A 16,062-nucleotide genomic window follows, 5' to 3' on the forward strand; every position below is an offset into this window, starting at 1 on the left:
CCCTGCAGAGACCCGGGCAGGTGCATGCCTCTGTGCTCCTGCATGCCTGCGTTTCCCTTCAGAAACCCGGGCAGGTGCATGCCCAGGTGCTCCTGCACGCCTGCTTCTCCCTGCAGAAACCCGGGCAGGTGCATGCCCAGGTGCTCCTGCATGCCTGCGTTTCCCTGCAGAAACCCAGGCAGGTGCATGCCTGTCTGCTCGTGCATGCCTGCGTTTCCCTGCAGAAACCCGGGCAGGTGCATGCCTCCGTGCTCCTGCATGCCTGCGTTTCCCTGCAGAAACCCGGGCAGGTGCATGCCTGTCTGCTCGTGCATGCCTGCTTTTCCCTGCAGAAACCCGGGCAGGTGCATGCCTCTGTGCTCCTGCATGCCTGCGTTTCCCTGCAGAAATTAGTGGCAGGTGCGTGCATGTTTGTGTGCTTCTGCATGCCCACTTTTCCTGCAGAAATTAGTGGCAGGTGCATGCTTGTGCGCTGATGCATGCCTGCCTTTCCTGGCAGGAGTTAGTGGCCGGTGCATGCTCTGCATTCATGCACGCCCGCTTTCCCCTGCAGGAATTAGCGGTGGGTACATGCTCGTGTGCGTGTGCCCACTTTCCCTTGCGAAAATGAGGGCTGGACGCCTGCTTCTATGGCAGTTGCAGGAGGGGCAAAACCCCGCGTTGCAACGCGCTTCTGCGCATCATACGCACACGCACGTATGCAGTAACGCTGCAGACGCCTCAGGTCTGAGGCTGGACCGGCGGAGCAAAGCCAGCCGGCTCCGGGCTGCGAGAGGGAGGCTTGAAAAACCCGCCTTTTCCCACCTTGCGCCCAGCAGCGCACACGGGGCTCGCGGGGGCCGTGGGGCCGGGCCGTGGGGCGCCGTGGCCACCGGCAGCAGCCGGGGCTCTGGAGATGGCCGGCGGGAGGCGAGCCCCTGGCGAAGAGCCGAGGAAGAGCCTTAATTAAGCAATCAAAAGAGCCGGCATTCAGCTAAATTGATCTCCGGATTAATATTAGCTAGGGCAGTAGTGATGTTTAAGTGCCGGCATTGCCTGAAGCATCCCAATATTCGCTTCTGCTCCCGATAGGCTCATCCAAAAAACAACAAGCCGCTTGGGTGTCAAAAGCTGCCCAAAGTGGAGCAGAAAGAGGTTGTGGGCTAGTATTTCCCAGAACTGGGCAACCGGGAGTGAACGCGCTCCGGTGTCTGGCATCGGCACCCAACCCAGGGCCTTGGGGGAGAGCGGAGACGCGTTGCTGCTGCTGCCCGCGGCGGCCTTTTCCCGTAGGAATTTGCTCCAACAGGGACCAGCAGCCCGGGAGGCGGCGGGAGGCGGCGAGCCTCGGCTCTCTCAAATATTTAAACAGAAAAAATGTCGCTCTATCTGCCTCTCGGTAAACAGTGACTAATTGCTGTGGCTGGGGCTGCCGTACCCGCGCGATTGGAAGGGGCAGATCCGGCGGAGATACCGCGGCTCCTTGCGTAACGTGGGCTGCGCATTAATCACAGATGTTTGCTATGCAAATCCGGCCCTCCGAAGCAATTACCGCCGCTCCCGGCCGGACCTCACGGCTATTTATTAGGGGCTCCTCGCTCTGCACCGGGGCCGCTGCCAGCCGGCGGAAAAACCCACCTTGGGCCTTTTTTTTAGGGCCCCGCTTGGTGGGATGAAGCTTCGCGGGGTGCTTGGCGCTGTGGCCTGTTGCCCGCGTGCAGGGTGCCGGGGCCGGGGCCGCGTGAGCATCGCCGGCGAAGGGGCCGTTTCGCGTTGAGCAACAGTGGCATCCGGTGGGCAGCGGGTTGCTCTCCGGCAGCGCGCGGCAGCGCTCGCCCTCGGCTTCCGCTCTCCCCCCAGGTATTTCTCCTTTATGGCACAGCTTTTGCTAATTGGTCACGAAATGGCTTTTTCTTTTTTTTCTCCTAAAGTAATCTTTTTCTTGAGAGGTTGAATTAAAAAGGGCCATAAATGACTTCCAAGACTCATGGTAATTAATAAAAATGAAGAAATAATTGGCCATTATTTTTACATGTATATGCCTACAGTCAAACTCCTAAATCCGTGTTTCGGGGGGAGAAGGCTGGGCTCCCCCCGCTACAAAGCTGCAGCCGTTCCCTAGACCGTATCCGCGGTATAAGACGTGCAAAAGGATGGGGAATATGCTGGGAGATGGAGCAATGCTCCGAAAATCCAGAAAAAAGAGTGAAGGCCGAGTACGGCCGAGCCCAAGGCAAGCAGGCAGGCGCTCCCAGCCGCTGCAGGGCGAGGAGGACACGGCGCGGGTGCAAGCGAGCAGGTACTTGGGGAGCTCGGGAGCTGCCTGCTCCTGGAAAACGGCACTTTTAACCCATCCACCTCGCCCCTGCTGGATACCTGAGCCCGGGAACTTCCACAGGAGTTCAGAAGGGGCTTAGACATTTAAGGGCAAGACAGTATATATATATATATATATAAAAAAAAAGTAGAAGCGATAATAGTCTTTTGTGGCTCAGAGCATAAATCAGCCTTTTCCTGCTTCCCCTTCAGCCACAAACACCTAACTCAGGGCTTTCTATATCCAGTTGTGCAGCACCTGGAGATGCTCGGTCCTCACTAGCCACCCAGGTCGCGCTTGGGGCCAGGTCCCCGCCGTGCACCGGCGCAAGCTGCCATGAGGCTAAAACGCCACCCCGGACGGCTGCTGCCAAGCCAGCCCCCACCTCCGTCACTCTGCTAATAATAGTTTACCCCAGCCCTAAACTTAAGCTCGCTGTTGGGTCACGTATTACTTCTGTCCTGACCAAGTTGTCGCCTGGCTTTGGGGTTTCCGTGGGATAAAGCATTGCTTCCTCCTCTCCTTCCCCAACTCTTGGGTTACGTTCCCGGTCGCTGGTGAGCTTTTGATTTGCAGAAGATGCTGCGTCTCAGTAGAGCGACTTGTTTTGCATGAACCGACCTGCTTTCCCAGCTGGAAATGTGGAAGCCGGCTGTGCGTGCCCCCAAGGTGGTGCAGAGACATGCCCTTGGCATTTTTGCAGAAGCAGCGGTGCCAAAAACCACTACGGCTAAAACCGGAGAGTGCGCCTGAGGGCGCAGCGCCCCGCCGGGATGCTGTGTAGCGCACGTTTGGATCATACCTGTAGGTCATTAGGTCAATGTACCATCTTCTGTTCACAACTTCTTGCAAAGTCACGCGGGACAGGGACGGCCGTGCTGGCGAGCGCGTAACGAGCGACCGAGGAAGAGGCAGGGCTCCTCTCGATCGCCGGGCCGGAGAAGGATGTATAAATCACAGTAGTAAATTGTTCAGCTGAAAGCACGGGCGCGAACTCGCGCCTTGCACGGCAGCATCCCGTGGCGTTTAACAAAGCGGCGTGTGCCAGCTGCAGGGCCAGGCGCGCGCCTTGTCAGCCTCCCCGAGCGAGGAGCGCGCGGCGTCAGGCAGCCCGTGCCCGGTGGCGTGAGCTCGGAAGGAAGCGTCCTCCCGGCAAGCAGGTTAGCGAAGCGCGGCCCCGAAGCAGGTACCAACGAGCCGCCCGGGAGCAATCGCCGCTCGGCGTCCCCGGTTCATCAGCAGCGCCTCGCTCCTGCGCCAAGAGCGGCCGCGGCCCCGGGCGAGAAGCGGAGAGCCCTCCCGGCGGGGAGAGCCGTCAACGCGCAGCCCGCGGATTCGGCGGGGACTTCCAGATGCTCAGAGTCCTGCTGACGGGGCTTGTTGCTCTCGGTAGACATCTTCTCGCCCTCCGACAGCCGGGACCACCTCAAACTGTCGTCGAGCCACTTCATTTTTCTCTTTTTTAGACGCGGACCTTGTCCTTCAAGCGTGGCCAAGTAGGGCAATGAATACAGGACCGCTACGGAGGTGGGCCGCCTCGGGGGATAGCGCTGGGGGACGTCTGCGCCGCGAAAAGCAGCAGAAGCGAAGCATCCTCCCCTCCCGACGCGGGGAGCAGAGCGGCTGTGCCGCTCGCCGGGGCCGACGCCGGGCACAACGCGGAGCCGGGCTGCGCCGGAGGCCTCGGGAGGTGCTATCGGGAGGCGGGAGGCAGCGCCGCGCGGCGCTCCGGGCGGGCGGAGAAGCGTGGGCTCGGCTGCTCGCTCCCACCAGTTGCTCCGCTGTCAACAGTGGGACCATTGTGGCTGCTGCAGCACGGTGGTTTGTCTCTGTCTTTTGCTGAATTATTGTTTGGGGAGCAACAAAAATTCCCCCGGAGCCCGAGGAAGTGTGTTCTGGGAAGCTGGAAGACGCCAGCCAATTACATGGTGGAAAAAACTGTGTTATAAACATGAAATTTCAAGAATAATAGGTAGCCAATACAACAGAAGGACTTAGCAACCATGTATGACTTTCCTATAACTAAAGGACATCATAGCTCAATAAAGCATTTTAGATCAGGTTTGATTTTTGGTAGCGTTTGTGTCTCATTCATGGCAAAAAGATTTAAGTACACGCTCAACTTAAGGAGACCTTAACATCTCTATGAAATCCTCTCTGTAGGCATCGTAGTGCTTCTTTTCTTTGCTGCGTATGTAAGTCTGAATGCAGTGAAGACGGTACAGAGGCTGCCTAGATGGCAGAGAAGTTCCTTCTTGCTCAACGGTTTGGTGGACCTTCTCCGCTCCGGTGCTGGTGCATCACTTCCCAAGCGATACGTTGCAAGCGCGGCGGTGACGTACTGGCAGTGCTTGCATCTGCTCCGGTGGGACTCAGTTTTGTAGTCAGCACAAGCTGTGGTTCAGCGTTTCGCGAGCCTGGGGCTACGGGCTGACAGCAGCAGGACCCAGGTTTCTCCTGCAGTGTCAGAGCACCCACATGCTTTCAACACGCTCAGCAAAGTTTTACGGGGTACTAAGAAATACTCACCCACGCCCCCAAAGCAAGTTTGAAGCTCCCGGTCGCTATTATTTATGAAGCAGTTTCTGTCGCCTTTTTTGTACAAAGTTCTCCTATGAGAAGTTCACTTACGCGGCACAGAGCGTGTCTATAAATAACGTACGCTCCCGCTGACCTGCCTCCATACGTTTCTGTGGGCAGGGTGAGCTTTGCTTAAGAGCAACGTAGAGGAAAATTAACCGTGGTGCTTTATCAGCGTTCGTCACCGGCGTGGTGCGATTTGCTGGGTGGTACCGTCCGCCTGACGACGCGTTGTTCCTACAGCAATCCCGCGGAGAAGTGTTTCCCGTTGTGCTCGCGCTTGAGGGGAAGGTTGTCCCGGGATTTTGGTCGCTTTATGAGCTCTGGATGCCTTATGGATAGGTGCCCGGTATCAAAACCAGCCTCCGGAGTCGCCGCCGTCTCCAGCCCATCGTCAGCACGTGCAGGACGGGATGATCTGCCGCGTCCCCTTCTCCCGAGGGGAGTCTGCTTGGCCAACCCCCCCCCCCGCGGGCACGCACACGGCCGGGCCGGGCCGCCCTGTGCTGAGGCACCCGGCGGCAGAGAGCTGGGCCGTCCGCGGGCGCCCGCCGCTGCTCGACACGCCGCTCACGCGCCCGGCGCTTTGGCATGCGGAGCGGCCCCCCGCGCGTGGCCCCGCCGCTGCTCAAAGCCCGGCCCGGGGGCTGGCTCGGTGCTGCCAAGCCAGCGGCAAAACTTCCGCTGCCCGGCACGGATGGGCAGGCGGCCAGCGGCTCTCCGTGCCTGCCCGCAGCCGCGGCACATCTCCGCCCCCGTTTTCCCCTTCGGCTCTTTCTCCTCCCCGCTCCGGCATCCCGCCATCTGAGAGGTGAATGCTCTCTTCCTGCACCGCTTTTCTTTTGAGGAGAGCGCGCTAGGAAAAAATCAACTTTCAGCCAGCTCTATATAAATCTTTTTTTTTTTTTTTTTTAACCTCCGTTACTGCTCGTTTGCTTATTTGGCAGCCAGGATTGCCAAAAAAAAAAAAAAAAGGTGATACTCAGGGCTACCGTCCCTAAGTCTCCCACCGTCCTAACAGACCAAAGAGGAGAGCAGATTCTGCTCGGACAGTCGCTAGCGTTAACTCTGCTGCATTTTGAGCCCTACTCTGCGTGCAGAGACTGGCGTATTCCTTAGAAAGATGTCGTTTCACACCTCTTAGCCCTGGAAGAAGAGGGAAGGAGAGGTGCAGGAGAGAAGATGATCCCAGCAAGCAGCTTTTCTTCGCCGACTCGAGTGCGGCATCTCGTATAAGGCGTACCACTACGCGCCACCGTGTTCTGACTGTTCTCACGATTGTTCTTTCCAGTGGAAAATTTGTCGGCTACAGTTTCGTCAGGTAGCGAGCCCAGAAATCTGGTGTGGTCTGGTAAGGAACCTTAGTCCGGTCACTTAAAGACAACTGTGTCGCTTAGGCTGGTAGAAACAGCAAGTCAGGGGAACACAGCTGGAACAGCTGGTAAGGGCAAACCCAGGGTACGCAGCTGCGTATTGCTTCCAGGAGAAATGTAAAGCGGGGCATTTAATGGACCGGTGGAGATGCTCTTCCGCATCCGCACTAGGTCTGGTCCAGCCCGGACCCACCGAGGATGCTCTTAGCTGCAATCGCTTGCTCTCCGAGACCAAAGCCAGCGACCAAGATCCTCCTGAGGATGACGCGGTCCTGCACTCGCAGCCTGTTTAATCGTAACGCAGAGCCCGTAACGTTTCTCCTCTGTCTGAAACTAACAGTGCCGGTGTTGAAAGAGCACACAAGAAAAAAAAAACCAACCGTGATCCGGAATAACCCGTGCAGGAAGGGAAACCCCTTGTGCTTCAGCTCACCTCCTGCCAGGCTTTGCTGTATCCACGCGCATCGTGCACCCCTCTGTTTTAATCACATAAGAAGTGACTCGAGTCCAGAGCTTGCCAAACTAACTATCCAATGTAGATCCACTCTGACAATTAGAGGCTTCGAGGCAGTTTTTCGGAAGTTTCCTCATTTACCTTCCGCTGCCGAACTGCACGCTTCTGCCCTGCCTGCTGCCATTTCCCAAAAAGTAGCGCGTGGCCAAAGCTCTGAGCTGCCTTCCCGTTGCACCGTGAAAACCTGCCACAAATTACCTCCACCTCCGCAAGCGGGGAATTGTTGCACACTTCCCTCCTAAGGTTTAAATTAAGATTTAATGAAGACTCAGAATTTAAGATTAAATGTTCGGCCTCTAGCTAATTATGTTTGTAAGGTTCAATTTGCTCAGGAAGCATCTGAGTTAAAAGAAGAAGAAAAAAACCCCCGCAAACAGTATTTACATGTTAGAGAATATCAGGAATCCTCCCTTGAAATGACACGAGAAATCCACATAGGGCCCTGGTGTGCTTTTAGGCAGCCTCCCTGTATTTTCAAATCGTCCAATTTACAGCAAAAGCAAGTTCGCTCTCTTTGCGATTTAAAGAGCCATTTGTCCTCATTTTTCCCTCTCTCCCTGCGAGGCTAAAAGACTCGACTGTGCTGCAGCGATCTGGCTTTGCGAGTGCCAAAAGCGAGCCGGAGCACCAGCTTTGTGCAGGCAGCAGGCTCCGGGCACGGACATGCCTCGCTATAAAGACAAATGCAGGCAAACGCACAGGCTTTGCATCAGCCCTCAGTTGGGATGGGCACATAAATCACTTGCAGCTTGCCCAGTCCTAAATCCGCGAGTTGGGAGCGATGGGGAGTTGAACCAGCACGTAAGCGGGAGGAGTGCACGGCGGGAAGGAGACCTGCTCGGAGGTGCCTCCTCACCAAGCCAAGCCAGAAAGTCGGTTCCCAAAACCTTTTAAACTGTTGCAGGGTTTCCTGTCTCTCTTGTGGACTTGGACTCTCCCTCGGCGACTGGCGTTAGCATGCGGAAGGCAAAAAAAAGGAGGGGAAATAGGAGAGGCCCTGTCCACCGCTGAAGAAGCCCCTAGAAACACTGTCCAGACCAACTCATTCTTTGAGAAGCGCATCTCACACGCACAAGCAAAGTGGCACGGCAAAAGGCTTCTTGGTTCATCAAAATTTGGCCCCTGGAGGCGACCAGGACTGTTTTATACAGCCAGAATACCTCAGTGCAGCCGGAGTTAGTGTGTTTGGATCGGACCTCTTCAGAGAGCGATGACCGGCGGCACTGGAGACGTGGGTATGGGTTTCCATCAGCTCAGCCCCCCAGCACACGCTCTTAAACCTGCCTTAACCGCACTCGCTGATGAGAGCCTTGGGAGGGGAGCAGCACGCACGTGCCAGACTGCAGGCCCTGCCGCAGGGGCTTTCGGAGGAGCCCAGGCTGGTCGCTGGACGTGGAGGGGAGCGCCTGCGCGCTGCTGGAAGGCAGGAAGGCTCCGCTCTGGAGCCGCAGGCTGAGGAAAGGGCGCGAGTCCCCCGAGACGAGAGGTAGCGATAAAATACTGCAAATGCAAACGCGTTTGTGTGCTCCAGCTCTGCTCGGGTGCATTATGCTGTCCACTGCGCTTCTGCTCCAAACATCTACGTGGGTGAAGATCTAAATACAGATCTCTTTTGAAGCTATTATACATCATTTTAAAAGAATTACCTTAAGCTGGTGTTTACTTTCCACTTACGTCTTTCATTACAATTCCAGCCATTGGCTGGATCGAGTTTTCATTTTTATAATATTTTTCCTCCCTGTAGCAATGTCTTGTAAACAGCCTGCTTATTTATGACTCTAAACGAGATGCAAAACTCAGTGAATATCCTGCAGTATTAAGAAAAAATAGCTGCAGTTACTGCCTTATACAATACACTTGATAAATTTGAATAATCTAAATTTTTATTGCAGCAATCTTTAAAATAAAGGACTACAATTTCCTTTTGTTTTTTTTTTAATAGTGCACAAAAATTCTAATAAACAATTTAGTCTGAACCACAGGGAGAAATGAAAGGCTGTTCAGATGCAGCGACTCAATGGATTATTGAAAATGACTGTGCGGCTGCGACTACTTTGACTTGCCGATATTTCTTTTTCCTCCTTTTTTAATAACAGCATCACAGTAGAGATTTTATGAAAAATGAAATATCCTCCTTTTCCAATGGATGGAAATATTTATGTGGTTTGGAGAAATACAACTAAAATGCTGATAGCTCCAGCAAAGCTGAAGCCCACCACACCACGCACGGATTTTACATACGTGAACTGTGGCGATCCGTCTGCCTGTCTTAGCCCTGGTGCCTTATCTGCCAGCTTGCTTTTGGCCTTCTGTGGATCTGTTGATCAAATTTTCTTCTTCTTTGCTAATAAACCTCACATAAAAAAATTGAAACGTGAGGTTTGCAGTGTCTCTGGGAATCTCTGCTGCCACTGAGGGTAAAACGGGTAAATTTAAAGGCTGTCTTCTGCTCTGCTGCAAGACCTCAAGTAGATTATGCTTCCCGCTACGTGGAAAAGCACTGTCATCAACATTATGCCAATTTGTTAATAGTCAGAGAGCACTTTTTAAACAAAATGTACCTGCAGTAACCTCAGGAAAACCTGCTAAGTGTTTCCCTCAGACCGGTAGCACCTCGCTCTGCTCAGACACCCTGAACGTATCATCTCTCTGTAGGATGCAAAAGCGGCGCTTGATTCAGTGTCAACCGATTTTAAATAACTTTGCTGACAAAAGGTGATGCTTAAACAAATGGATGATTGGCTGTGGGATTTGAGAGACGACAGCGTGTCTTGTTTCTTGCTTGACAAGCTGACAAGCAGGTGAAAAATTTTGCCCTGTAAACACAGTTGTCTCTATTGATAAAGAGAGATGTTGCGGAAGTGCATTAGTCACAGTAAACCCATAGCTGACTAGGTGCCTAACCCAGGTGGATTTCAGCAAAAATAAGGACCCATTAAACTAACCCATGCTCTCTTCGCGGGCTCAGACTCGCAGAGGCATCTCGTGCGGTCGCCCCTGTTCAGCGCCGTGCTTCGCAAAGCCCCAGCGACGGCTCCGCAGCAGGTTGGCGTCACCCAGAGCGCGTGGAGCAGGTCGTGCGCCCCATCTTTCCATGTGCGTTTGGACGACCCTGGGGGAAAAAAAGTCACCCAGCGTTGAACGCACGGTCCTGCAGCACCCCAGTCTCACCGAAACGCCAGCTTAGCATCGCTGAAGACAGATTCACTCCATCGTGTTGGGGGAGGAATACTTTTTTTTGAGCAAACCTATGCAATTATCCCAAGAGCAAGTGGATCGCTTTCTCCTTAAGTATTTCCTGGAGTTATTAAATGCCAGAATAGCTGAGCCATCCTGCCATCTCAGTGTCAGATCACGGGTAAAAGAAACCGCTCCTGTCGGCAAGCTCACCGCCGTGAAAGTCACTGCCGGCAGGGGCTTCGTGCGGGGCAGCTTTCTGCTCCTCACCAGGCACGGAAGTCCTCGTTTTCCTGATGACTTCCCAGGGCTCAGGTGAGCAGCAAGGCTTTCCAGAGCCACCTCGTTAAAAGGTGATCTCAGCTGATGCCACAAGTTTCACTGGCTCAGCAAGTAAGTAAGCTTAGATAACTTTGGGCTGCAGCACGTTTGTTTTCCCGTCACACGTCTCCTGCTTTTGGAGGGAGATGGGAGCGAGGAAGAAGCAGAGCACTTTGCTTGCCATGGATTATCCAGCGCAGAAGCACAAGTCAGGCCCAGAGACAATCGTTACCCCCTCAAAACTTTAACCCAAGAGAATCCAAGAAAAGGAAAAAAGGCACCATGCTTTGGTCATTCATTTTGCTCCGTGCAGCAAGCACGCCAGGAAGGGTGGCCCCCGCTCTGGGTGACTCCTGGGGCTCCCACGCTCCAGTCATTCCCGGGCCCTTTAGTCCTTCGCTTGTTGGACAAATCAAGGAGATACTTCACCGCAGTTGTCTCCGTGGGCGAGGATGCTGTTTCCTTGAATGCAAAGGACCTGGTTTAGGCCAAGGGGGTGCAGGAGGCCGGCCGCAGTCTGCTCGGAGAGGTCTGTCCTTCCGCACCCCCGCAGCGGCTGCAACGCGCGGAGCCGCTCGCTCGACGCTTTGGCTTCCCCTCCCGCTCCTAACCTTCTTGTCACATATAGCAGGAATTTAAAATGACGTGGTGGCTGGGTAGCAGCAGTCACAGAAATCATCATCTCCTCGTTGTCTGACCTTGTGAAAGGTGAAGTACCCAAACTGCTGTTTTCCCAACCTGAGACGCCATTTCTACCTATAAGTTCACTTTCACTGAAGAAAGGAGATTATCCTTGAGCACTACTAACCTGGTGTGGATTATCCTGTCCTACAATGTCGGATGAAGGTGAAGGCAGCCCGCTACGACATGCGATCGGGTCCAACATTTTGCAACTGCTAGAAGTGCTTAGTTGCAGGGAAATAAAGGGAAGCAAATAACGAAAAAGTAGTTTGCAATCATTTTGCATTTGAAAATGAGACACGCAATGTTTCTTCCGCAGCGCAGGTATGTGGGCAGGTGTGCACAAGGTGGTGCATTTTAACCTGTCCATTTTTAAGTTGCTAATGCCCAGGAGTCCCTTTGAATCAGCAGCAGTCTTTTTATACCGAGTTTGGTGTAGCAGCGTGGCCCAGGCTCAGGAGAAAGAGGCTTGTCCCAGCAGGCGGTTGGAGGCGATGCCGAGGCCTTTGCTCAGCACTAATTCAGAAACACGTGGGATGCAGCAGCGTGTAGCGTGTGGCACCGGCCTGCCTGTGATGGACGGAGGAAAGAGGGGGAAAAAAATAGCTAAATGAATATTAGCCACCTCTCAAACGCTCTGCAAACCTGTTTCCCTGCTAAAAACACCGCTGCTCACCAAAATTCCCGCGGGAGCCGTGGGGGGCTGCTGCCCGGCGAGCCGCGGTTTGGGGCGGTTTGGGGCCTTTCGGGAGCGCAGCCCGCGGTGCTCCCGCGATGCAACACTGCCCTCTCACGGCTCGTCTGCTGGGAAAACCGGGCCTGGCGACGGGAACAGACCGGCAAACTGCAGCTGCCGGCGTGGTGGACAACACTGCCTAAAGAGTTTACAGCATCCCCTGAAGTTTCCTTCCAGTACCCGCGGTGCCTGGTGCGATGCGACGCCCTGTTCCCCCCCCCCCCCCCCCCGAGCTTAGCAACACCACCTGCTCCCCGGGTTTATACCTGCATAAACGCAGCATCACGTCACCGAAGCCATCGACTTGCCGCCGCCTCGACTGCTCCCGCGACGCGTTCTCCTTGCTTTGACCTTGCCATCCACACTGAAAAAGCAATTTTCCTTCTTAACAGGAAAAAAATTCCCTTGGTAACACTAAGCCAGGCCTCCGCCCAGTTAAAATAGACATGTCCGGAGCACACAGCCGCCGCGGTGGCAAAGCAGGCAGCAGGACCACGCTCCATCTGCCATTGCCGAAGCCTTGGGAAGCCAAGCCGGTTGCTGCCCCATCGGTCCGGGTGTGCGGGGAGCGGATGCCACCGGGATCGGTCCCCCCACAGCCGGCAGGGAGGTCTCCCCCGCCCCTTCGCCCCCCAGCACCGAGGAGGGCGTTCCCCGGCGGCACAGCCCATCTTTCTCCCCCCAACACGTCCTTGGCACCAGGGCTACCTTCTGCCTGGGCTCGTTCCCTTCAGCTCGTTCACGTTAATTTGGCTCAAGCATATCGCCTTCCGTAGCAAACGGGCGTTTTTCAGTTTGTGCTCGTTGCAGACCAAATCCTTTCATCCCTAGCAAGCAAAGACGTTGACCAGGCTCCAGTCTTGCAGGTCGTCTGCTCTTCTCTGTATAAGCAGTTTCTCAACGTTAAAAGAACTTTTCAGGCAAATACCTCCCTGGAAAATTCATACACTTTCACCAAAATAAGGGTGCAAATTGCTATTGAAAATAAAACATACAGCCGTATCTGCAGCTCAGTTTGGCATCTTCCTGACCTGGAAACAGAAGCGGTTGACACAAGTGAGAACTACACTTACATCTACCAACCTAACTCATCCACCCACAATAATGTTGTTCCTAGCAGTCTGTCCACTTAAGTTCTTCCCAATCTGTAAGACTTACCGAAAACCTTGAGCCTCAGGTTCTGGTTTTCGGTGCCTGGTTGCTGACTCGTGACCTCCGACTCCACATGCATTTCTTTTTCTCCTTCAGCAAGCCTTTGCTGATCCGGGCTGCTCTGCGCACTTCTGCACAGCAGCTCCAGCCGCAGTAGGTTTAAGCCGTGGTCTCCATGGAGCATCACCAACGAGTGGAGAAATGAGTCCTGTCAGCGCAGGAAAAATAACTGGCAGGGTTTTGCTAAGAAACCAGGTCCTCCCAGGCTCATTCTCGATGAAAAATGAATCACAAGTGAAGAAGTCAAAAGGTGTTTCTGCTCAGGACAGAGGTTTTTTGCAGCATTACCTCTAACCTGCTGCGGTGCTACACGCTGGCAACGAACAGAAAATAGGTTGTGAACAAAAGAGCATACAGTAAATACTCTGTTACTGAATACCTATTTCACAAATCAATCGCTGGCATAAGCTAATGATGTAGTCTCAAGCTAAGAGGCTTAAAAAGATTTTTACAAAGGAAACCGATCTTGAAATGCTGAAAAAGGAAAGCGCTTAGATAATTTTCCCACCAAGCAGTCACAGCGTTTAAACAAACAATTCAAGCAAAATTGAGGCATCTGTCAATCAGTTCTGAAACACTGCTTCTATAGAAAGGATTTATTACATAGCTGGCCTTCTCCCCACCTCCCTTTAGACGGGATAGAAAAGGGAGCGCTCCCCGAGGCCGTAGCTCGGCAGCGGGGCTCACGTCCACGCGGCTCTCGCCTGAGGGACCCCCCGGCAGCTCCTGGGGGAGCGTTCTGCAGACGCAGTTATGCAGCGGCTGGGTTTAACCCGACGCTCTCAAGTATGAAGGTAAGGTAATGGGCTGTATTAATCTTCGCGTTTCTTTTGCAGCTCTCTAGGTTTATGCATACAAGATAAATTATTAGGCTGGGAGGCCAATATTTAACAAGATGTCAGCAAAAGGGGGAGGATGTCTGAACTAATTTGGATGCTCTTCTGTGAGGATGAGGAGAGAGTTTTTGAGTCTTCTGGGAGCCACTTTGTGAGACTGCAGCACCAAACAAGCTAAGATTACTAACCAGTGATTTCTTCATCCCTACCAAAACACGCTGTGTCCCTGGCCCTTAAAGTCGTTCCCACTGGCTACGGTCGAGGGGGAAACTCGACTCTCCAGATGGGAAAGGAGCCAGCCCACCTCTTCATCCCAACTCCACCTCTTCCCCGCTGGCTTCCCCTCCCCGAGCGTTTGACCGTGCCTACAGCTCAGTACGAGTCTGGGCGCACGGGGTCTGGCCTTCGGGGTCTGATCCAGAGCACAGGGGCTTTCACAGGGATTTCAGCTGGGTTGTGCTAACAGAAGGGCTGGTGAGTCCTGTGGGAATAAGGGCAGGGACGGGGGACTAGCTGCAGACGGTAGCTTGCTAGCCTGGGATTCGGCTCCTTTGGGATGAGCCCGTGCCTCCCTGTCAGGCAGGATAGTGTCCCAAGTTATTTCTCAGGCCAAATTTAGATGGCTGGCACCGCTGCTCACCTCCCGTGTTTGACGTGGCTGCTCTCCTCCTGTGCAAACAGGGCCAGGCCAGATTTCTGACATCGCAGACTAACCGCACTGCGGTCGCGGCCGTATCCTCTGCGGGTGACTTGGGACGCGGCACTGGCGCAGAGCTCCACAAGGACAGGCAGAACAAGTGTCACCACCGAGCCACGAGACAGGCATGAAAATCAGAGAGTTCATAGGGTCAGGGAAAAGATTGCACATGCAACAACTGTATTCATCATATGCCTACTGTTTGTCACCTGGACATAAGCCTTCTTGAGTCAAACCTAAGCAAAGGCTCATTTTTGCTGGTCTGAGAAAGCTGCGGTTCAAGACAGCTTCCCTGTGCACAGGTTATTCGCCCCAGTCTCACTCCCCAGACAACTTGTTGTTACGCCAAAGAATCCATAGGATAGGAAAACAGAAAGCTTGGACACGTTTCTAAACGGGAGGTACAAAGCCAAGGTATCTCGCCGAAAGCAGTGAAGTGCTGTGCTCCAAGGCTTCGTCACTGGCTTCTCCTCTGGCAGACAGATCTCATTCTCAACTCACCCAGAAAAAGGTCAGCCAAGCCATCAAGTATTTCAAAGCACAATTAAGACCCTAAATGAGAGATGTTAAACTTTAATGCTGAAACTTCACTGCCAGTTGGTGCTCATCAATTATAAGGGTCACTTGATATACGATCAGCAGAACCATCGCACGTGTCGGAGACGTGCCTCTGCGGATGGGCATTATGAAATCTTCTGGCAAGGCAAACAACCTTGCTGTAATAACACGACTGCTGCTATCAAGGAAAGCTTTTCGCTCTGCAGTTGACAGATTTGGAAGCTCCTTTGGATCTGAAGAAGTTGAGGCATTTTGTTGCCCTTAAAACAATTCAGCTTCCCTGTGTGGGTGCAGCTATCCAGAAGGCATCAGAAACTGTAATTCTCTCTCCCAGGAATATAGTATTTAAAGATAAACCAAAGACCCGGGGGGAGGAAGGGGGGAACAACCCTACAAAGTAGTCTAATTGCAAACTACCAGGTAATTTCTTTCTAGTAATGTCAAAGGTATATATAGATAATCCTGTTTTCTTATCGTATGAATTCTTCAGTGTAACATCCCATAGTTAACATTAAAACAAGAAGAAGCACAAAGTCAATACTAAACTGAAAGAAGTTCAAGTGAAGCATTTCAACATCAAAATGAACAGATAAAAAATGAAAAATTTGTATTTAACATTTTTCTGTCCACAGTTGATTAAATCTAACACATTCCTGCATTGTGTTTTATTAGAATATATACTGTATTTTCCAACAGAGAAGTGTTTAACAGAAAACTGTCTTCACCACTATCCTGTTCATGCCTGGCTGGACATTATTTCAGAGGGAAGACACTGAGAACCTGCGGTGCTGATACACATTTCATATCAGGGCAGTTATTACCAGCAAAAAAAGAAAAAAAGAAAAGGTTTGGATCAAATATCTCCAGTACCTTCTTGCCATGTCACCACAGCAAGGACTGCCTTTCATTAAAAAAATAAAGGATCTGCGAGGAACAGCCTTTTCCTGGATAAACCAGGGAAGATATTTTTGGATTAAACAAAAAGTTTGGTCTTGCTCAGACTTCAGCTCCACTTTCCTTAAGTCATTGAAGTGGAGGGAGGTCAGATAAGGAGTTCCACTTTTCATGCATCCAAAAAAAA

At 52.9% G+C, this 16,062-nt stretch overlaps 1 long non-coding RNA gene across 1 annotated transcript; it reads right to left on the reverse strand.

Moving 5' to 3' along the window:
* Nucleotides 1-8,624: 8,624 nt before the first annotated feature.
* Nucleotides 8,625-16,062, reverse strand: LOC112984643 (uncharacterized). Its single transcript, XR_003259609.2, has 5 exons — nt 14,367-16,062; nt 12,837-13,203; nt 12,387-12,709; nt 11,945-12,042; nt 8,625-11,512 (listed from the first exon to the last, which is right to left on the reverse strand). It is a non-coding gene; the product is annotated as an uncharacterized LOC112984643 (long non-coding RNA).

The sequence above is a fragment of the Dromaius novaehollandiae genome, chromosome 7 (genome assembly GCF_036370855.1).
Source record: "Dromaius novaehollandiae isolate bDroNov1 chromosome 7, bDroNov1.hap1, whole genome shotgun sequence".
NCBI classification, from domain to species: Eukaryota; Metazoa; Chordata; class Aves; order Casuariiformes; family Dromaiidae; genus Dromaius; species Dromaius novaehollandiae.